Genomic DNA, 18808 nt, shown 5'->3' with positions numbered 1-18808 from the left:
ACAGAGAGTGTTGCACCTAAAGGGAAGGAGGTTGAGCCTAAGTGAATTAGTATTAGTTAATGGTCACCCCACATGGAGGATTAGAGTGCTATTACCTCCCAACAATCTCTATAAATGGATTCCCCTTCCTCCACCTCAGCCCCTGGAGCTGGATGAGAGGTGAGCCAGCAACGCAGCTGAGGGATGGGCAGGAGTACCAGGGAGGTACATCTAAGTAGAAACCAACAGAGGTTACTATCTGCAACAATCGTTTTTGGTATTTCCAAACAAATTTTCTGATGTCATTGGACCGTTTTATTATTTAATAGGTTAATATTTGGCTTTATATTTAAATTTTTAGTTTATTATTGTATATGTATGGGTTTTTGGTAGCCTGTGTACCACATTCATGCAGTGCCTGTGCAGGCCAGAAGAGGGTGGTGGATCCTCTAAAACTACAGTTACAGATGGTTGTGAGCCACCATGTGGGTGCTGGGAGTCAAATCTGCAGCAAAAACATCCAATGCTCTTCATCACTGTTCCATCTCTCCAGCTAGTAGTGTTTGCCTTATTAATGTGATCAATGGGTGAACATGTGCTGTGATCAGTGGTAAGTGTTGCTAATGGAATCTCACTCCATTAGCAACACTTGAGAATCCAGTGATTCTAAGATCAAGATGCCCTCAGTAGGTCTTCAGAAACCAAAAACCTAAATGAGGAGCTTTCAGATTTCCAGGGCCTGTTGTACTTGAAGCTGTGCTAGATATTTCTGGAGTCATTAGCTTTCTACTTGCTGTGAAACTTGACCTTGCTGCTTTCATCATGAACTCAACTTTCGAGTGGACAACAGGAAGCATTTGTGATTGCTCACGTCTCGCTGAATTTCTGTGCTTGTTTTGAATGAAACCAAAAATAGAATTCTGTGTTGCTGTGAATAAATAGTCAAGTATAATGCTCCAGGGTTCTGCAGCAGCATCTGCCTGTTAAGAGGAGCCTGACATTCGCAGGACAGTCCACCACTGCTCCAGCAACTCTATTCTTAACTAGACTAGTTAGCGTTTAAACCCCACACAGATTTCATGTTGTCTATAATGGAAGACCTTTCCTCATAATTTACTTGTTTTAAAAATCCAAAGTTACACCTAAATTTGCTTATACTGTAAAGCATGGGAGATTACTCTGTGTCTATCAAATCTTAAGTGCTATTAATAACATTACCTGAAATTAATTAACAGCCATTAATGATGGTTGAAGAGAAATCACACCTGTTTTAGTTGGTAAATGAAACAATTTAAGTTCTTGGAAATAAGGTATTTAGTATAATAAATTTCAGAGTAGGGTTTACCAAGATCTTTTTTGAGAACTATCTATTTATTATGGTGATTAATAAACTCCATAGAAGAACTTGAACATAGTCCTAACTAATATTTGGTCTACCTGAGAGTAGTCATGAAAAGTTGCTCAGTAATAAAGGCTCCAAACTATGAAGTACCTCAGTGAATCAAGGGGTGAAATGTGTGGAAACTTCTTTAGATGAATAAGCTCCGCATTTTTGTTTTCAAATTTCATGGGAGTTTGGTAATTCTCAATTGTTATAGACTTAACACTACTGCTTTATTATTGGGTAAGGAGGAGAAAGGTCAAGGCTATCGTGACTGGTAGGCAGGGTCTGAGCCAGGTGTTATCAAGTTCTTGGCTTCTTATGTAAAGAATTCAAACAGATTTGAATTCAAACACAGATTTGAAAATAAAGCCTCATGTAGATTAAAGAGAGACACACTGTCAAGACTGATGTCAAGCCACGCAAGTGAAGATTCTCAAAGTTCCTGATTAGTTTTACGTTTCTTTTATGGGGTCATCCAAAAGGGGGACCTGGTTACTCAGGGGTACAGTTTTTTCCTATCTTGATTGATAAATCAAGTTATATATTCATTTTTATTGCACATACCTTTTCCCATAATGTGTTTGTTTTTAATCACATGCACATGAAACCATACATAGGCATAGGTGACATATAGAGGGTCTTCCTTAGGTTACTAGACGACACAGCTTTGCCATACTGTGTATGCACCTGAAATGAACTCAGGCTGTATAGGACATCTTTTATTCCCCCATTTGTCGGGGATACACTTGAATAGACTCTACCTAAGTTTGATCATTATAGAAAAGGGACACTTGTATTCTTGTTCCGAAGTAGGAATGTCTAGTCCAGTGCAGGTATGTGTGTGGGAGGGTGTTGAGGGATTCTGAGGTTTCAAGTTGCATTGTTCAGAGAGGAGTATGTATGCATAGAGTATAAGGTTGAAGGAACTAGGCTGCCAAGTGTATAACCACAAACAAAATGGGGGCCTTAGGATATGAAACTATCTCCTTTGCTTGCCCACCTCACTATCAAACACATTTTTGTCATCTTTCCTGTTTTCTTACTAGAAGAATTATGACTAATAATCACACATTTATTTTTCTCCCCTTAAGCCAGCACTTAGATTCTAGTATCTTCTCAACCTCCTACTTGAAGATATTCTTTGCTATGGTCGGAATATCTTTTTACCTCTCTTCCCCCAAACTCAAACATCACAATTACCCACAAGTCCATGCATGTCAGGAAGTGGAGCCTTCGGGCAGGCAAGTCAGTCATAGTAGAGGGAATCCTTGTGCATGGTATTAGAACCCATATAGAAGATGCCCAACAGCTCGCCTTCTCTTACTATAGAGGGACACAGTAAAAAGACACCATCTGTAAACCAGGAACAGGCTGTCACCACACAATCTCTGGAGCCTTTATGTTAGGTTTCCTCTCCCACAGAAGTACGCTGAATATTTAGAAGCCGTCCAATTTATGATATTTCCAAAGATGCCATTGACTCTATGTCCTGTTGGTTGTCTTCTACTGGGCACGGGACTTACCTTTAAAAGTACTTTGTTTCACCAAGGAGACTCCCCTGGGGGCCGGGGGGGGGGGGAGGACAACAAATTTTTCATCTGAAAGTAGCTATTGATTGGAGATAACTTTTGGCGTAGGGATAGGTCACGTGCTCACTTCTTTGAGCAGACCTGCCCAAGGCCCGGGTATACTGCCAGTCTCTATGCATTCATTTGTATGCTAGACCTGTTGTATCCAGAAAGACTTGATCCCTTGGTTTCCTCCATTTCCTCCGACTCTTAGACAATTTTCCATGTCCTCTTCTGCAGGGTTTCCTGAGCCCCGAGGGAAGGGATTTTGTCAAATTCCCCTTAGTTTTAGCTATCCATTCCCAAGTTCCCTATTTCTCCCTGTTTGATCCTCCCATCCTGATCCCCCACTTTGTCCCCTATAGCTATTATTACAACTCCCTTACTCCCCACCCAGTACCTTACTTTTTACCTAACCTCTATGGATTGTAGCTTGCTTATTGATGACTTAACAACTAACACCCACATAAAAGTGAGTACATACCATATAGGTCTATATGTAGCCATATGATTACCTCACTCTGGATAATTTCTTTTATTTTTTCTAGTTCTTTCCATTTACCTGCAAATTTCATGATTTCATTATTTTTAAATGGCTGAGTAATATTCTATTGTTTAAATGTACTGCATTTTCTTTATCCATCGATCTATCCATTGACATCTAGGTTGTTTCCAATTTCTGTCTCTTATGAATACAGCAGCAATGATCACGTATCTCTTTGGTAGGATGAAGCACCTTTTCAGTATATGTCCAAAAGTGGTATAGCTGGGTCTTAAAGTAGATTATTTCCCATCTTTCTGCTGCATTGACACTCTGATATGATAGCAGCTATACAAGTTTGCACCCCACCAGCAGTGGATGAGTGTTTCCCTTCTCTGCATCCATGCCAGCAGGAGCTGTCACTTGTTTTTTTGTTTTTTGTTTTTGTTTTTTGTTTGTTTGTTTTGATCTTGACCATTCTGACTGGTCTTAAAGTAATTTTGACTTGTATTTCTCCACTGACTAATAATGTGTTGTAAATTTCTTTAAGTGTTCCTCAGCCACTTGAGTTGGGTTTTTTTTTGTTTGTTTTTGTTTTTTTCTGTTTTTATTTTTTGAGAAATCTCTGTTTAGATATGTATCCATTTTTAAAAACTTGGGTTATTTGGGTTTTTTTTTTGATCTCCATTTTTTTTTTAGTTCTTTATATATTTTAGATATTATCTCTCTCTAGGATGTGTAGTTGGTAAAAATCTTTTCCCATTCTGTAGCTTGCCTTGTAGTGTATACATTTAATCCTGTACTCTACTGGCAGAGGCCAGCCGGGTCTATAAACAGGGTTCACAGGGTGACATAGAGAGACACATCTCTATAAGCAAGCAAACAAACAAACAAACCATAAAACCCAACTAAACCAACAAAAAGCTTAGAATACAATAAAACACAGTCTTAATGTTCATTTAGAACTTGAGATAAACATATGCGTCACTCATGTATTATAGCTCTGGATAGTCTATTGCCCCTCCTCCCATGCATGTGTGGCCTAGGACTGGTAGTCTTCTCAGGCTAGCTTCTTGTCTAGGTCCCCTGGCGCTGAGTGGCAGTCATCTTTGTCTTGCTCTTTTAAGGGAATGTTAGACTACTAATCATTTAGATGTTCACAGGTTAGGACACTGGGCCTAGACTTAGCCTTTCTACTCTCTGCCACCTACTGATGAACATATAACACAGCAGCCACATGTACAATGCCTTTGGGGCAGGACAGTTTTGATTTTTTTTTTTTATAGTTTAATGGTGTGGATTTATTTAAAAGACAAAAACAAAATACAACTCTTTCAAGAGTATATGCTGTATGTTGGGCATATCACCCATAACCATTATCTTCACTGTTCTTGCCCCTCCCCTTCCTACCAGTCTCCTTTGTTCCTGTAGACAATTTCTTTTCTATTTTCATGTTATATATACATACTTAATTTTATGTGTATATATAAAACCTAGGAGCCACAAATGACAGAAAATGTCTGAAGTCTGTTTATTTGAAACTGACTCAATATGCTTAATATGATCATCTCCAGTTACATGATTGGAAAACTTTCACATGCAAACACACAAAGAATATTCTCTTTCTGTACTTTTTTGGTTGTTGTACTCTTAGGTTTGTTCCATAAATTAGCTGGTACTGCCACAATGCACATTCATGTAAAAGTATGTTTGTGATATAACATGGAGTCCCTCAAGTCAATATCCCAAAATGAAGTAATTGGATTGTGCAATAAATTTATGTTCAGTTCTCTCTCTCTCTCTCTCTCTCTCTCTCTCTCTCTGCCTCCCTCCCTCCTTCCTTAATTTCTTTTTAAAAATTTATTTATTTATTCTCTTAACAACCCATTATCAGCCCCTCCTCTCCTCCCAGTACCCCCTCATGCAAGACCTCCCTCCATTTCACCTTCCCTTTTCTTTTGAGAAGAGGAGCACCCTCTGAGTGCTACCATTCACCTGCTGTAGTTTTTGTTCCTACTGCACAAGATCTAGGAGACATTTGGTTCCTGCAGTTTCCAGCTCTTCTGATACAGTTTGAAACTAAACTATCCTTCACAGATTCATGCTTTGAATCCTTAGGGTCCAGCTTATCTCACTATTTTAAAAGCTGTGCATTGTTTACAAGGCAGAACCTGCCTGGTCACTATGCCCATCACTATGGTGGATGTTTGGAGGGTATCCTGCCCCTGTTTCTGGTCCCATTGTTTAATGGTCTTTCATCATGTGAACAACATCTAAAACACACTTCAACTGCCATAGTCTGAGATATATCATGGACTGAAAGCCTCAGAAAATAAAGATTTCCCTACTTAAGTTGTGTCTGTCATTTATTTTGTTCACAATAACTAAGGTGTCCTCTGTTTTGATTTCCCCAGATCCAGTATTAACTCTGATAGTAACTGTTTATATGGCTCTTTGAGATGTTGCTAAAAGGGTGTAGATCATAGCTTTCTTCTGTGCAATATAACAACATTGATGGTAGGATTACATCACTGAATTCTTGGGTGCTAATAGTTACGTGTTTTATCTCCTTGATCCTGTTAGGCACTACAGAAGGCACCATCAATTATTATCCTTAGGACAGCATGTGAGTTTTAGATACTTAGGCCTTAATCATATGGCTTGCAAATGATAAAGAGTAAGAGAAAAATAGCAAAAATTGAAGCTAGAATTAGAATAATGTCGTATTATTGTGTCTTTACCATTCAGCTTTTCCAACACTGCTTGGTAAATGGCAGGTAGTCCTGTGGGACACCTGTGCCCCTACCCTGATGGCCACATTTGCATTTTCCTTTAGGCATATGTTCCTCTCAAACTACTACATAAGATACTCCGCTCCTTTCATCTAAAAAATATTTCTAGACATGACTTTTTTAATGTATTAGGAAAGATGTTTTATGGTCCCAGCTATGGTAAAAAATATTTCTTCTTGCTTAAGTGTACTCTTTGGATATAATTCTAGCAAGTCTCTTAAGTGTGCCTATTTATAGTTGAGATAATACATCATGTGTGTGAAAAGCTCTTTTACATTCTGCCTTTTCCAAGATAAATGCCCTTCACAATTCCCTTCCCTAGCCTCAGAAATTTGCCTTTTCTCATAGTTTTATTGCTTTCTCAGCCCTCTGTCTAATTTCTACTCACACTCTGAATCTGCTTTAGGATTACCAGCATGAACAATTCCTCCAAAAATTTTATAAGCTAGTAATTGAGGTAGATAAATAGTAGTTAATGTATGAATTCTGATAGTTTAATATGTTACATATACATGTAGGCATAAATTTTTCCCAACCTACTTTAATAACGGTTCACCCTCTCCTCTAGCCCATCACCCACCAGAGGTAGCAGAAGAGAAAAGTTATTAGGATAAAGGGAAGTAGACCTATTTAGAAATAGTTATTTGGGGGTGAGTCCAATCTTTGTTGTCAGGATATCAGCAGTCCATCCCAGTAGCAAACACCAAATATGAATCAGCAGCTGCAGTCGAGGCCTCTCAGTGGACACCACACATGAACCAGCAACTGCAGTTTGGTCCACTTGGCAGTCACCACACATGAACCAGCAAGGGCAGTTCAATCCAGAAATAAAAAACACAAGGCTTACCAACTGTCCTTAGTGTGGAAAGCCTTCTGGGGTACTGTTTGGCAGGAGTCTGACATTGGCTAAGGACAAAGAAATGGGCTTCAGACAGGAATCTGACATTAGGGCATAATAAGGAAGTAAGTTTCTGCAAGAATCTAACTTTAGGCTGTAATAGAGGAGTATGGTAAGGCAGGAATTTTAGTCTTAGGGTGGAACAGAGGAACTAGGCTTCAGGCAAGATTTTGGGCTTGGATGAAGAAGTGGGCTCAAGTACTTCAGTCATTATGACAAGCCCTTTTAAACAACTGTCATGGGAATAATTTCAGGACTTTACTTGCTGCTTTGTTAGCTCCTTATGGTACTGCTTGCCCAAAATACTTGTTTGTAATTAAAATGGTATAAAAAGTAGGTTGAAAAATAAAGATTTGCCTTCAGTCTCAGAATTGACTGGGGTCATGCTGCAGCAGTGTCTAATTGTCTCTTTCTTTTCAATCCTCACTCCTGTGCTGGAGAACCCATTGACTGACTGAGTGGGCTTGGTCACCTTAGGCCATGGAAGAGGAAAGATGTCACAGGAATGTCACGAGATCTTCTTTGGCTAGTTTCTTTCTATGGTGGCCACCACAGATGGAGCTCAACAAATGCAATATAAGGCAAACAAGTGAATGCATGTCACCAGCGAAGAATAGCAAAGCAGAGCAAAGCAAACCAATGCTCAAGCTCCCACTCTCTGTGGGGTCATATTTATATATACTTCAATTATTAAAGAATCAGAAGGGAATTCCCAATTAGAGGGGTTCTTGGAGTGAGTCCTGAAGGCTGTTCAGATTTTACATGGAAATGAGCAGACAGGCAACTCAGAGCAGAAGGAACACCATGCGTAAGCCTCCAAGGAACAACAGAAGAACACGAAAAGTTGCATAATGCTTCCTAACAAGAACAGTTTCTGAGAAATGCATCTTCCTGTGATGTTTGGCCAGTTGTGAACATTACATAGAATGCACTCACATAACCTAAGTTGGCTATAGTGTCACTGAGCAGTGTAATCTGATGGGACCATGGTGGTGCATACTGTCACTGACTAAAATGTTTGTATGCACTTGTAAATGGCTTCAATGAAAAGTTCACATCAAGAATAACTAAGAAAGCTGACATAATCGATGGTTTATCTAAGTTTGACTCGTGACTTTTTTTTTTTTTTTTTTTTTTTTGGTTTTTCCAGATAGGGTTTCTCTGTATAGCCCTGGCTGTCCTGGAACTCACAAAATGTGTTTGGATTTTTTTTTTTTTTTGTGACTCATGACATTTTCAAGAATGAAAAAAGGATTTTTCAAGAACTGGACAGACTGGATGAAACAGCATTTTACAGTATTCTTCCTTGGGAAAGAAAGTACCAGAGCACATAAAATAATAATGGTTGAGATTTTCATTTTTATTTTAACAGCTGATGAAGGCCAGTGTATCAGAAGGAAAAGACAGTTATGATAAACTCTCTAAATAGAAATAATTATGTCTTAGAGTTGATCACCTTTTTTCAAGACCAGTAGATGAAGAAGAAGATGATGGGAACAAGGAAGTCACCCTGGGACATAGGAGTATATGACCAATGGACTGTGTTTGCAGAATCAGTTTTTTCTTAAGAGAAACCTAGTTGGATATACTTAGTTCATGCTCCAAGGGAATGTGATTTGTCCTTTATGAGCTGCATAGGAATCCTCCAGGAAGATATCACATGGTTGTATTGGTGGCCATGATTCTTTGCTTTCAAATGTGAATATGGCTTCAGAGTTACATAGGGTGCTTTGGTAGAGCACAGGGTAGCCTCTAGGGAGATACAGACATGTAGTCAGGACCAGGGTATAGGAACTTGGCTTGGAGACAAAAATCAAGATATGCTAAACCATATAGATCTGGCCATGAAGACTGGTTTTGAATGAGAAAATTTCCCCATAATCTCATGTGTTTGAACACTTGGTTCTCATTTGGTAGTGTTTGGGTAGGTGGGATATAGCCTTGTTGGAGAAGGAACATACTGAGGATGGGCTTTGGGAGTTTATAGCCTCACACCATTTCCTCTTTTTTCTCTCTGCTTCATAATTGAGGTTGAAGATGTAATTACTCAGCTTCTTGCTCTGGCCATTCACTGCCATGTCTCCCCTACCACTACAGACTCTTCCTCTGAAACTATAACTCTAAATAACTTTTTCTTCTGTAAGTTTTGTTGGACATAGTGCTTTATCACAGGAACAAAACATAGCTAGCAAAATGACCAACATTTTGGATTAAGATTGATGGGAGAGACTGTCAGAAACCATTCTTGAACTCGAAAATTCAGATCCTGCCTTAGGTCTGCAGGAGTGGCTTCAGCCCTCACCTAGATGAGTCTTAGGTTGTCACACCTGGTTATTCCTATCTCAGGAGCCGAGCTTATTACAAAGGTCTTCAATACCTGCTTCTGATTAGGCTGGGGAAACTGGGTTTATTAGTAGAACCGTCAGTGTAAGTGTCCTTCAGGTCTAGCAGGGTGAATTAATCCCAATTAACCCCAATGTGGAGGTTTTTTTTTTTTTTTTTAAAGACCATTGAAGGAATGATTACTTCCAGAAGAGTGGGTAAGGTTAAGCACATCTCTCTGGAACACTGAGGCACTTAGGCACTGGCAGAGCAGAAAGCTAATTTTTTTGCTCTTTCTAAGGGCAAAGGGAACTTCTGTCACTGGGCTCTGCTGTGAAGTATGTCTGCAACAAGATAGGAGCCATCTGTGCAAGGTGTGAACACAGGTTGCATCCAGCCCTGTGCCATACCCCAGCCAGGACCTTCAGATATCAACCCAAAGTGACACCAGGCCCAGTTGTCAGGGCTGCTGAAATGATTGACAGAAGCCTCCAAATGGTAAGCAGGGCAGGAAAGGATGAACAATTAGTTGGTTTGGAGAGAAAACAGAATTATTAGTGTCATTAAATTAGATAAAATATATTTTTATCAACTTTTAAAATAAAATACTTGGATTTTGTGCAGAATATTATGTTTATGGACCTCACATTGTCATCATACCTAGATTATAAGGTGGGAGCAGCTTTATAATTGGGGCACCTTGTTACACTGAGATTCTCCCCCCCCCCACATTTTTTATTAGATATTTTCTTCATTTACATTTCAAATGCTATCCCAAAGTCCCCTATACCCTCCTTCCATCCTGATCCCCTACCCACTCACTCCCACTTCTTGGCCTTGGTGTTCCCCTGTACTGGGGCATATAAAGTTTGCAAGGCCAAGGGGACTCTCTTCCCAATGATGGCTGACTAGGCCATCTTCTGCTCCATATGCAGCTAGAGACACGAGCTCTGGGGTACTGATTAGTTCATATTGTTGTTCCACCTATAGGGTTGCAGACCCCTTCATCTCTTGGGTTACTTTCTCTAGCTCCTCCATTGGGGGCCCTGTGTTCCATCCTATGGATGACTGTGAGCATCCACTTCTGTATTTGCCAGGTATTGGCAAAGCCTCACAGGAGACAGCTATATCAGGGTCCTTTCAGCAAAATATTGCTGGTGTATGCAATAGTGTCTGGGTTTGGTGGCTGATTATGGGATGGATCCCCGGGTGGGGCAGTCTCTGGATGGTCCATTCTTTCGTCTTAGCTCCAAACTTTGTCTCTGCAACTCCTTCCATGAATATTTTATTCCGTATTCTAGGGAGGAATGAAGTATCCATGCGTTGGTCTTCCTTCTTGATTTTCTTGTGTTTTGGGTATTCTAGGTTTCTGGGCTAATATCCACTAATCAGTGAGTGCATATCAAGTGACTTCTTTTGTGATGGGTTACCTCACTCAGAATGATATCCTCCAGATACATCCATTTGCCTAAGAATTTCATAAATTCATTGTTTTTAATAGCTGAATAGTACTCCATTGTGTAAATGTACCACATTTTCTTTATCCATTCCTCTGTTGAGGGACATCTGGGTTCTTTCCAGCTTCTGGCTATTATAAATAGGGCTGCTATGAACATAGTGGAGCATGTGTTCTTCTTACCAGTTGGAACATCTTCTGGGTATATGCCCAGGAGAGGTATTGCTGGATGGAGCGGTAGTACTATGTCCAATTTTCTCAGATTCTTGTAGTACAATGAAGGTGACTTGTTCCTAAGTACTTTAATGGACTTCCAAGACCCATGGTTTTAAGTGATGTGGTAGCAACACCTTTTCCAATGCAAATAAAGGAATTATCTGTACATGGTATGTATAATGAATTTGTACTTAAATGTGCAAACACTGTTTTTAAATCTCCTATGATAATTATTTGTAATGACACACAGTAATTGTACATATTTGTGTGGAACAGAGTGGCATTGCAATGCATATATACAACATATAATGATCATTCACATAATTAGCACACCCATCATTGCAGATGCTTATTATTTTCTTCAGCTGAAAACATTTGAAACCCTTTTTATTAGCTATTCAAAATGTTCAGTTAACTCTTGACAACTGTGGTGGTTTGGGCAAGAAATCACTCCCTCCCTAATAGCCTCTGGTGTTTTGAATCCTTGGTCCCCTGTTGGTGGTGCTGCCTGAGAATGCTTAGAGGGTGGAGCCCTGTTGGAGGAAGTGTGTCACTGGGGCCAAGTCTATTAGTTTGGTTTCTATTGTTGGGATAAAGGTCGTGACCAAAAGAAAGGAGTGATTCCATGTTATTGCTTATAGTTCATCCTTAAGAAAGCCAGCGCAGGATCTCAAGCAGGGCAGGAGCCTGAAGCAGGAACAGAAACAGAGGTCATGGAGAGAAGCTGCACACTAGCTTGCTCTCCAGGGTTTGTTCAGCCTGTTTCATTGTCCCACTGGGACTGCCAGCCCAGAGTGGGTACCTTCTAAGTGGGATGGGTCCACATCAATGGCCAATCAAGAAAGTGCTCTACAAACTCTATGGGACAGAGGTATTTTCTCAATTGAGGATTCTGCCCAGATGACTCTAGTTTGTGTCAGGTCAACAACAACAAGAAGAACAACAAGACAGCGCAATAGTCTCTGAGATGTAAAAGACCTTGTGCCACTTTCAGCTTATCCTGTATGCTCTGTTCTTGTGGTTCAGCTCCTTCTTCCTGCCATCTTGTCTGCCATGACATCCCAGCATGAAAGACGTTTATCTCTCTGAAACTATAAGCCCAAATAAACCCTTCTCCAAGTTGTCTTGGTCATAGGGTTTTATCCCAGCAACAGAAAAGTAATGTATCAATCGTTGTTTTCTTACCGTACTGTAGAACATTTGAAGTTATTTTCCTACCCAGCTGTGTGTCTACACTAATTAACCATTTTCTTATATTTCCTCACCTCTCTCAGAATCATGACCCAATCGTCTATTTCTTTGAAATGAACCTTTTCATTTCTGAATATATACACTTGACAACATGCAGAATCTATCCTTCTGTGTCCAGCTTATTGAACTTAACATAATGCCTTCCGCTTCCATTCACATTGCTTGAAATGATAGCATTTCATTCTTTCTATGGCCGAATAATGCTCAATTGTGTATAAATACCACCGTTTCTTGCCCATACATTTATCAGTGGACAGCTGGTTAATTATGTATCTTAGTTAATATGAAAATCAAATAATTATTTCTTAGTAAATTTATTTAGTTATGAGATTGCTGGATCTTATGGTAGTGCTTTTTTCTTGTTTGGCAAGGGGTATCAATACTATTTTCCTTCAGATAGTACTTGCTTCTAGTTCCATCAACAGTGTGTGAGATATTCCATTTTCCTACATCCTTGCTAGCATTCACTTTCTGTCCTTTTGATAATAGCCATTTGAAAACTGATATCTCTTTGTGCTTTTTGAGCTGCATTTTTCTGATGATTAATGACATTTGACATTTTCCTTATGCTCTACTTGGCTACTTTTGAAGTCTCTTTTGGGAAATGTCTATGAAGGTCAGTCACCCATGTTTCCATCAGCCTTTTGTCCTGTCTTTTTTATATAGTTACACTGTGCAGCAACAATTCAGGGACTGTAGTTCAATGGCACTTTATAATTTCTCAGAACTTCTTCCAGGGTTGACTATAGAAACATCTTGCATTTTAGATATCTTTCTATGAAGTAAGAAAGTTAAAATCACTTCAGAATAATGTAATGTATAATAATTTTCAACTAAACTGTGCCTGTCATATCTAGTAAAACATCTAGAAGTAAGAAGGGAATCATAGGATTCCTTTAGAATTTAATTATCCCAGGTGTGTGTAATTGCAGAAAGCTAAAATAATTGCATAAATGATCATGTCTTTTATATCATGATAGTATTTATGTTGTGTTTTATTACTCTTGTGATCCTATAGTCTTATCCAGATTTATCTACTTTCACTAATATCTATTATATGTGTCTCACAGCTCCTGGAAAAATGTCTGGGACCTAGTCAAAGCAGAAATGCTTTGGCCACTTGAATTAAATATGCAAATTGTCCATCATAGAATTTCATATTTCTTGAAATCGTATAAATGGGAAGAGGAATGATTTGAAAAGTATAATTTTCAAATTGCAATAAATAAGTGCACTCCTTCATCTAAAATGGAACTTAGAACACCAGCTCTTTCCCATGGCTATATATGTCTGACCTGTGACAAAACTTATTTTGACAATTAAAATAAATATCTTAATGAACTCTAAAGAATTTTTTTTTGGTTTTCAGATTTTTGTGAAATATGATTATCATTTATCCAAACAAGCCAGTTTCCTGTGACTCTGTTATGCATCGTCTATAAACCAACATTCCACGAAAAAGTGCTTTGTGGAGTTCAGACAGTTTGGCAGTGATATTGGAATCTTGTGAAAATAAAATAGAATATTTCTAAGACTTTAGGACAGTAGAGATGTCTATGGTCACATGCCAAACAAAATGGAACATGGCCTCTGCAGTTGCAGGCTTCTTTGAGCATGTGAAAAACCCTAGACTCCCTTTAGAGAAACACACACATCTCTATTCCTTAAATTTTCTATAGGCCCCGAAGGGTCCAGGATCAACTTTGGTCTACCTATGGGACTATACAAAAAATCTCGAGTAAAAATACTTCAAATTTCCTCTTCGCGAGAACCCTGTGATTCCATCAATAATTATATAAATCTAGATTATATAAATCTGATTATGTAAATCAGGTGACCCCATGAGTCTTTGGCTCAGGTCATTCTGGACAGTTCTCTCTCTCTCTCTCTCTCTCTCTCTCTCTCTCTCTCTCTGGGTCACTGATCAGCACCTATATTCCTGTACAATTAAGGATCTTTACACTTTAGTGTGGGAGTGTAGCCTCCCCTAGTAGCCACCCATGATAAAGAGAGACACATTTGACAGCCACTATGGTACTTGAGTGCATCAGGTAGCCACTAAAGCCACCTTCACCTAAGGACTCTGAGCACAAAGACAGAGTGCTAGGGCCAGCTGCCACCCTTCTGCACCTGCACCTTCTGCAGCTCTGCCATTCCTGTTTCATCCTGGAATCTCCAGGCCAGGGAGCTCACACAGTCTTTTGGAAGGTTTTCTGTATAGGCAGAGTGTGGTGAGTCACAATACAAATGCAAATGTCTATTTTTCTATTTCCTATAAATTTTTTTGGACTTGTTTTTTTTTTTCCCATTTCAATAGAGTAAGTAAGAAATACTGGCAGTTTGGAAAGTATTTAGAAAATGGAAATCAGGATGACAAAGAAAAGAGTAAGCTTAAATTCATAAAGGAGAAAAATAGAAAGGAAAATATGCATGAAATCCAGTAAATAAGGGAGAATGGAGATGGTTATCATTTTAAAAGGATTGAGCCCACTTTTCCATTACCAAGGCAACAGTCGCACAATTGCAAAACAATGAAAAGTAAACCGCAATCATACGAAGACCAAAATTCTATAAACAAGGACAGTTTGTGTACAGATGTGAATTTAATAAACAAGATGGAAAGCTGCTTTTCAAACTAACTTTTCCTGTAGAAGAAAGGAAGTTTGTTTTTAAAGAAAATGTAATATCCTCCCTCTTCTACCTTAGGAAATATCAGAAAACACACACAAACCGTTCAAGTTACAAATTGCATCTTGCTGGATTTATAACTAGGTAACTAGGAAAAGGGGGCCTTCTCAGCCCTTTTCTCAAAGCTGTGAGTGGCTTATAGATTGTGATATTTGATGTTTATTTAAAAGTCTCAATGTGAAGAGTCTTTGGTTAAGATAGCCATTGTAGAAGTTTGAGTTTTAACTAAAACATGTGAAAAAACTAAATTGCCTTTGTTCCATTCCCCCTCCCCCTCTTTTTTATGTATGAAGAAGGTATTTTATCAAAGGAATTAGTGCTTAGTATTCCAGGTTAATAAGGCATGAGAAAGTTGACTGGGTCAATTTATAAGGAGTATAAGACAAATCTAATGGGTGATTGAGATAATGCTGCCTCTTGCTTCTTATTGAAAGCTAAGCAGAACTTGAGTACATATATTTATGTAAATCTTACACTAGGCTGGGTAGAAATGTTGGGTTTTTTCTAGTTATAATTTAACACCCTTAACTTCTATCTCTTTCTGTTTATTTCAATTTTGATCCTCAATTCCGGCATATAAATTCTAGGAAGGGATGATAGAGAGAATATTTATTAATGCAAAACCCTTTGAGCATCTTTTGGGCAGTTTTGAGGATGATTATGTAATTTTGTATTATAGAACCTTTGTCAGGGAGCACCCAACATCTTTATCCCTTTTTAATGGCAGCCCCCCGATGTCTGAAGAGGTTTTAGGTAGCATTCTGACTCGCATCCCCTACAGTTCCATGTGATTGCATGGAGGGTAACTGGGAAAAGGCAGCTGGCCCATAATCACAAATTATGCATGGCACAATACCTCAGCATGCCCACAGTCAGGCAGAGCATGAAGGATTAAGGAGGTGCATGGGAAGCAGTTGTTCCGTAGACTGAACTGGGGAAATCCAGCTGAGGTGGCTGAATATTACCAGAAAAACTTGTCAGTGCCCCTACGCCTGCCCTCTCTGGCTTTTTATCTATGCCAACTGATACTTCCATTTTCCTGCACATCTCTCTTAGACATCCAGAAACTCTGTTCTGACAGCTTGACGTAAGAACCATTTCTATAAAACCCGTTCTTGATCCCATCTTGTCCTACAAAAATGATTGGTGCAGAAGTTACTCTGTCCTGACATATAAAAAGACCCCTTCTCATTTGAAATATCCCCAAACTGCTAGCTTGCTCCCTTATAACCTATAAAGAATTACCATATCTATTTTAATGCCAGTGACAATGTCTATTTCCAGGAATCTCCCCATTAAAAGCTCCCTACACAGTACTTCTTTCCATAAACTTCCTAACAGACTTGAACACCCTATTGAAACTAAACTGAAAGTGGACAGGGTACCTCCTTACTATGCATTTGTGAACAAATGACTATTGGTAATTTTGTCTTGATCTACTTAGCCTTTGACAATTTCAAGTCGGTGTTTGTCATTCTGTCTTGTTGGGTTGTGTTTCTGTGACCAAATAGCTGATAATAAACAAGACCAAGAGCCACTGTTTTTGGTTCCATGGACTGGTAGGATATTACGGAGGCAGGAACGTGTGCAGGAAGAATCTACTCTGAAAATGGACAAGAAACAAGAAATGAAGAAGAGATTGGGTAACCCTTAAAGACACACTACTTCCTCCATCTAAGCCTGCCCTGAATCTTCCAAAATAGTACCACTGGGCTAAGCCTTGACCAGAGGGATCTGTGGAGTCCATTCCATACCCAAATGATTACACATTCTATTTTAGCTTTGTGCAGATTTCTCCATGGAATGACCTTCCTGTGCATACTTGGATGCAAATGGGAAGACTCTTGTCTTTTCCTTTGAATATGACTTGTGGATATCAGTGCCACTATTGTTTGTAGTCATGATAGAGGCAGAAGCATCATGAGTCGGGCCTGCATTCACTGGCCCGGCAAGGATCTGGAGGTTGAGGTACCGTGGGCCTGGAGGTTTTTTTCTTTTTGCTCTTTGCTGCTATTTTTATGATAGATCTTTCATAGTTAAGAAGGGGACCCCCTTTTCCCTTTGTGCTTACTCCAGGCCTGGTTTTCTGATCTTCCTGGCCCTGTGAGCTTGGTTGTGTGCTTTGATTAAATCTCTTCTGCTTATGTTAGCTTGTGTTGGATAGTTTCACTTGCCAGAAACCTCTGCACAGATACAAAGCTTTACTGTCATGAAATGAAAAAGAACTTAATGTGTTCTTCTTTCGGCTCACTGCCTAAGCTGTTTCCTCAAAGTGCCAACTTCATTCCTCAGGGAACAGATAAGCATGTATTTATGTGATGGGACCCCAGGAGAGTGAGAACAGAATATAGTCAAGGTGAGAAGAGGGCACAGAAGGGACATGCAAGGGCTCCAGAGACATCCCTTAAGGCCTGTCCTGCTTCCAAGAAAGACAGCAGGAGGGAGCAGAAAGGAAGGAGGGTGTGCTCTCAAGACCACATTAGGTGACCTTCCATATGTGATTTTTAGATCGGAAACAAGTCTATCTGAATGCTGTGTTGATGTCCCTTTTCTAGGCCAGCCCAAATCCTAGTGAGGAAATTCACCACTGAGGGTGAGTCTAGATCATTGCATTGCCTATTGCATTTTCTGAGGCTTATTTGGAATTCTGAAAATTCTCAGGTACAAAAAGTGGCTTCTGAGTCACTGTCGAGCAGATGCTCCTCTGGCCCCCTGGGAATCAGAAGTGATGCCATTCCTTTAGACTAAGAACCAGACACCTGAGGCTGGATTGGCCTTCAATTCACTGTATATCATTACCATGGTGACACTGCTGTAAAGCCAGGCAATGATTTTGAACTAAATCTTGTGTGTGGCTGCTTTGCTCTCTGTGAGGTTTAGAATGCAGAAGGGAGCACAAAGAGGAAGGACACCACTTAAGTATTCCATATTTGTTACCAGTTTAATTGCCCACACCCCACACACATTTAACTATGTTTATGATGGCAGTTGGTTGGCAGCTATTCTCAGGATTTCTTTTGGAGTGGATCTTGAGTTGAGTTATCAGCTAACCAGGGGATTAGTCCTCTAAGAAAGCAATCACCGGGGGGCCGGGGGTGAGGGGCAGAGGGAGAGAAGGACTTGGGTGGGAGAAGGGACGGGGGGGGGGGGGGGGAAGGGGGGACATGATCAGGTATTGGAAACAGGACTGAAGCCCTGAGGGCCAGCAGAAAGAATGGAAACAGGCAACCTCAGGAGGTAGGAGGTAGGGGGACCTTCTAGAATGTACCAGAGACTTGGGAGGTAAGAGACTCTCAGGACTCAAAGGGAGAGAGAGAGACCTTGGATGAAGTGCTCTACCGTGGGGAGGGGGAACTTGAAGAGTCCATCTCCAATGGAAGGACAGGACATCAAGTGGGTGGATGAGGGTTGCCATCCCACAGTCAAAAGCTCTGACCCAGAATTGTTCTTGCCTGAAGGAACTACAGGGACACAAATGGAGAAGAGCATGAGAGAAAGGAGGTCCAGTGACAGGCCCAAATTGGGATCCAGCTCAAGGGGAGGCCCTGGGGCCTGACACTGTTACTGATGCTGTGGTATGCTTGCAGACAGGAACCTAGCATGGCTGCCCTCCAAGAGGCCCAACAAGCAGCTGAAAGAGTCAGATGCAAATACCAGCACCCAACCAATGGACAGAAGCTGGGAACTCCTGTGGTTGAATTGGGGAAAAGCTGGAACAAGATGAGCAGGGCGACTCCATGGGACCAGCAATCTCAACTGACCTAGACCTCAGA

The 18808-nt window shown here is 40.1% G+C and overlaps 1 non-coding gene across 1 annotated transcript; it reads right to left on the bottom strand.

The window, feature by feature from the left end:
* Positions 1–4541: 4541 nt before the first annotated feature.
* Positions 4542–4672, bottom strand: LOC115030755 (small nucleolar RNA SNORA17). Its single transcript, XR_003836349.1, has one exon. It is a non-coding gene; the product is annotated as a small nucleolar RNA SNORA17 (small nucleolar RNA).
* Between the last annotated feature and the right edge of the window lie 14136 nt (positions 4673–18808).

The sequence above is a fragment of the Mus caroli genome, unplaced genomic scaffold, assembly GCF_978045245.1.
Source record: "Mus caroli unplaced genomic scaffold, Mus_caroli_1 scaffold_3, whole genome shotgun sequence".
In the NCBI taxonomy this organism is placed as follows: Eukaryota; Metazoa; Chordata; class Mammalia; order Rodentia; family Muridae; genus Mus; species Mus caroli.
This window is presented reverse-complemented; position numbering and strand designations above follow the sequence as displayed.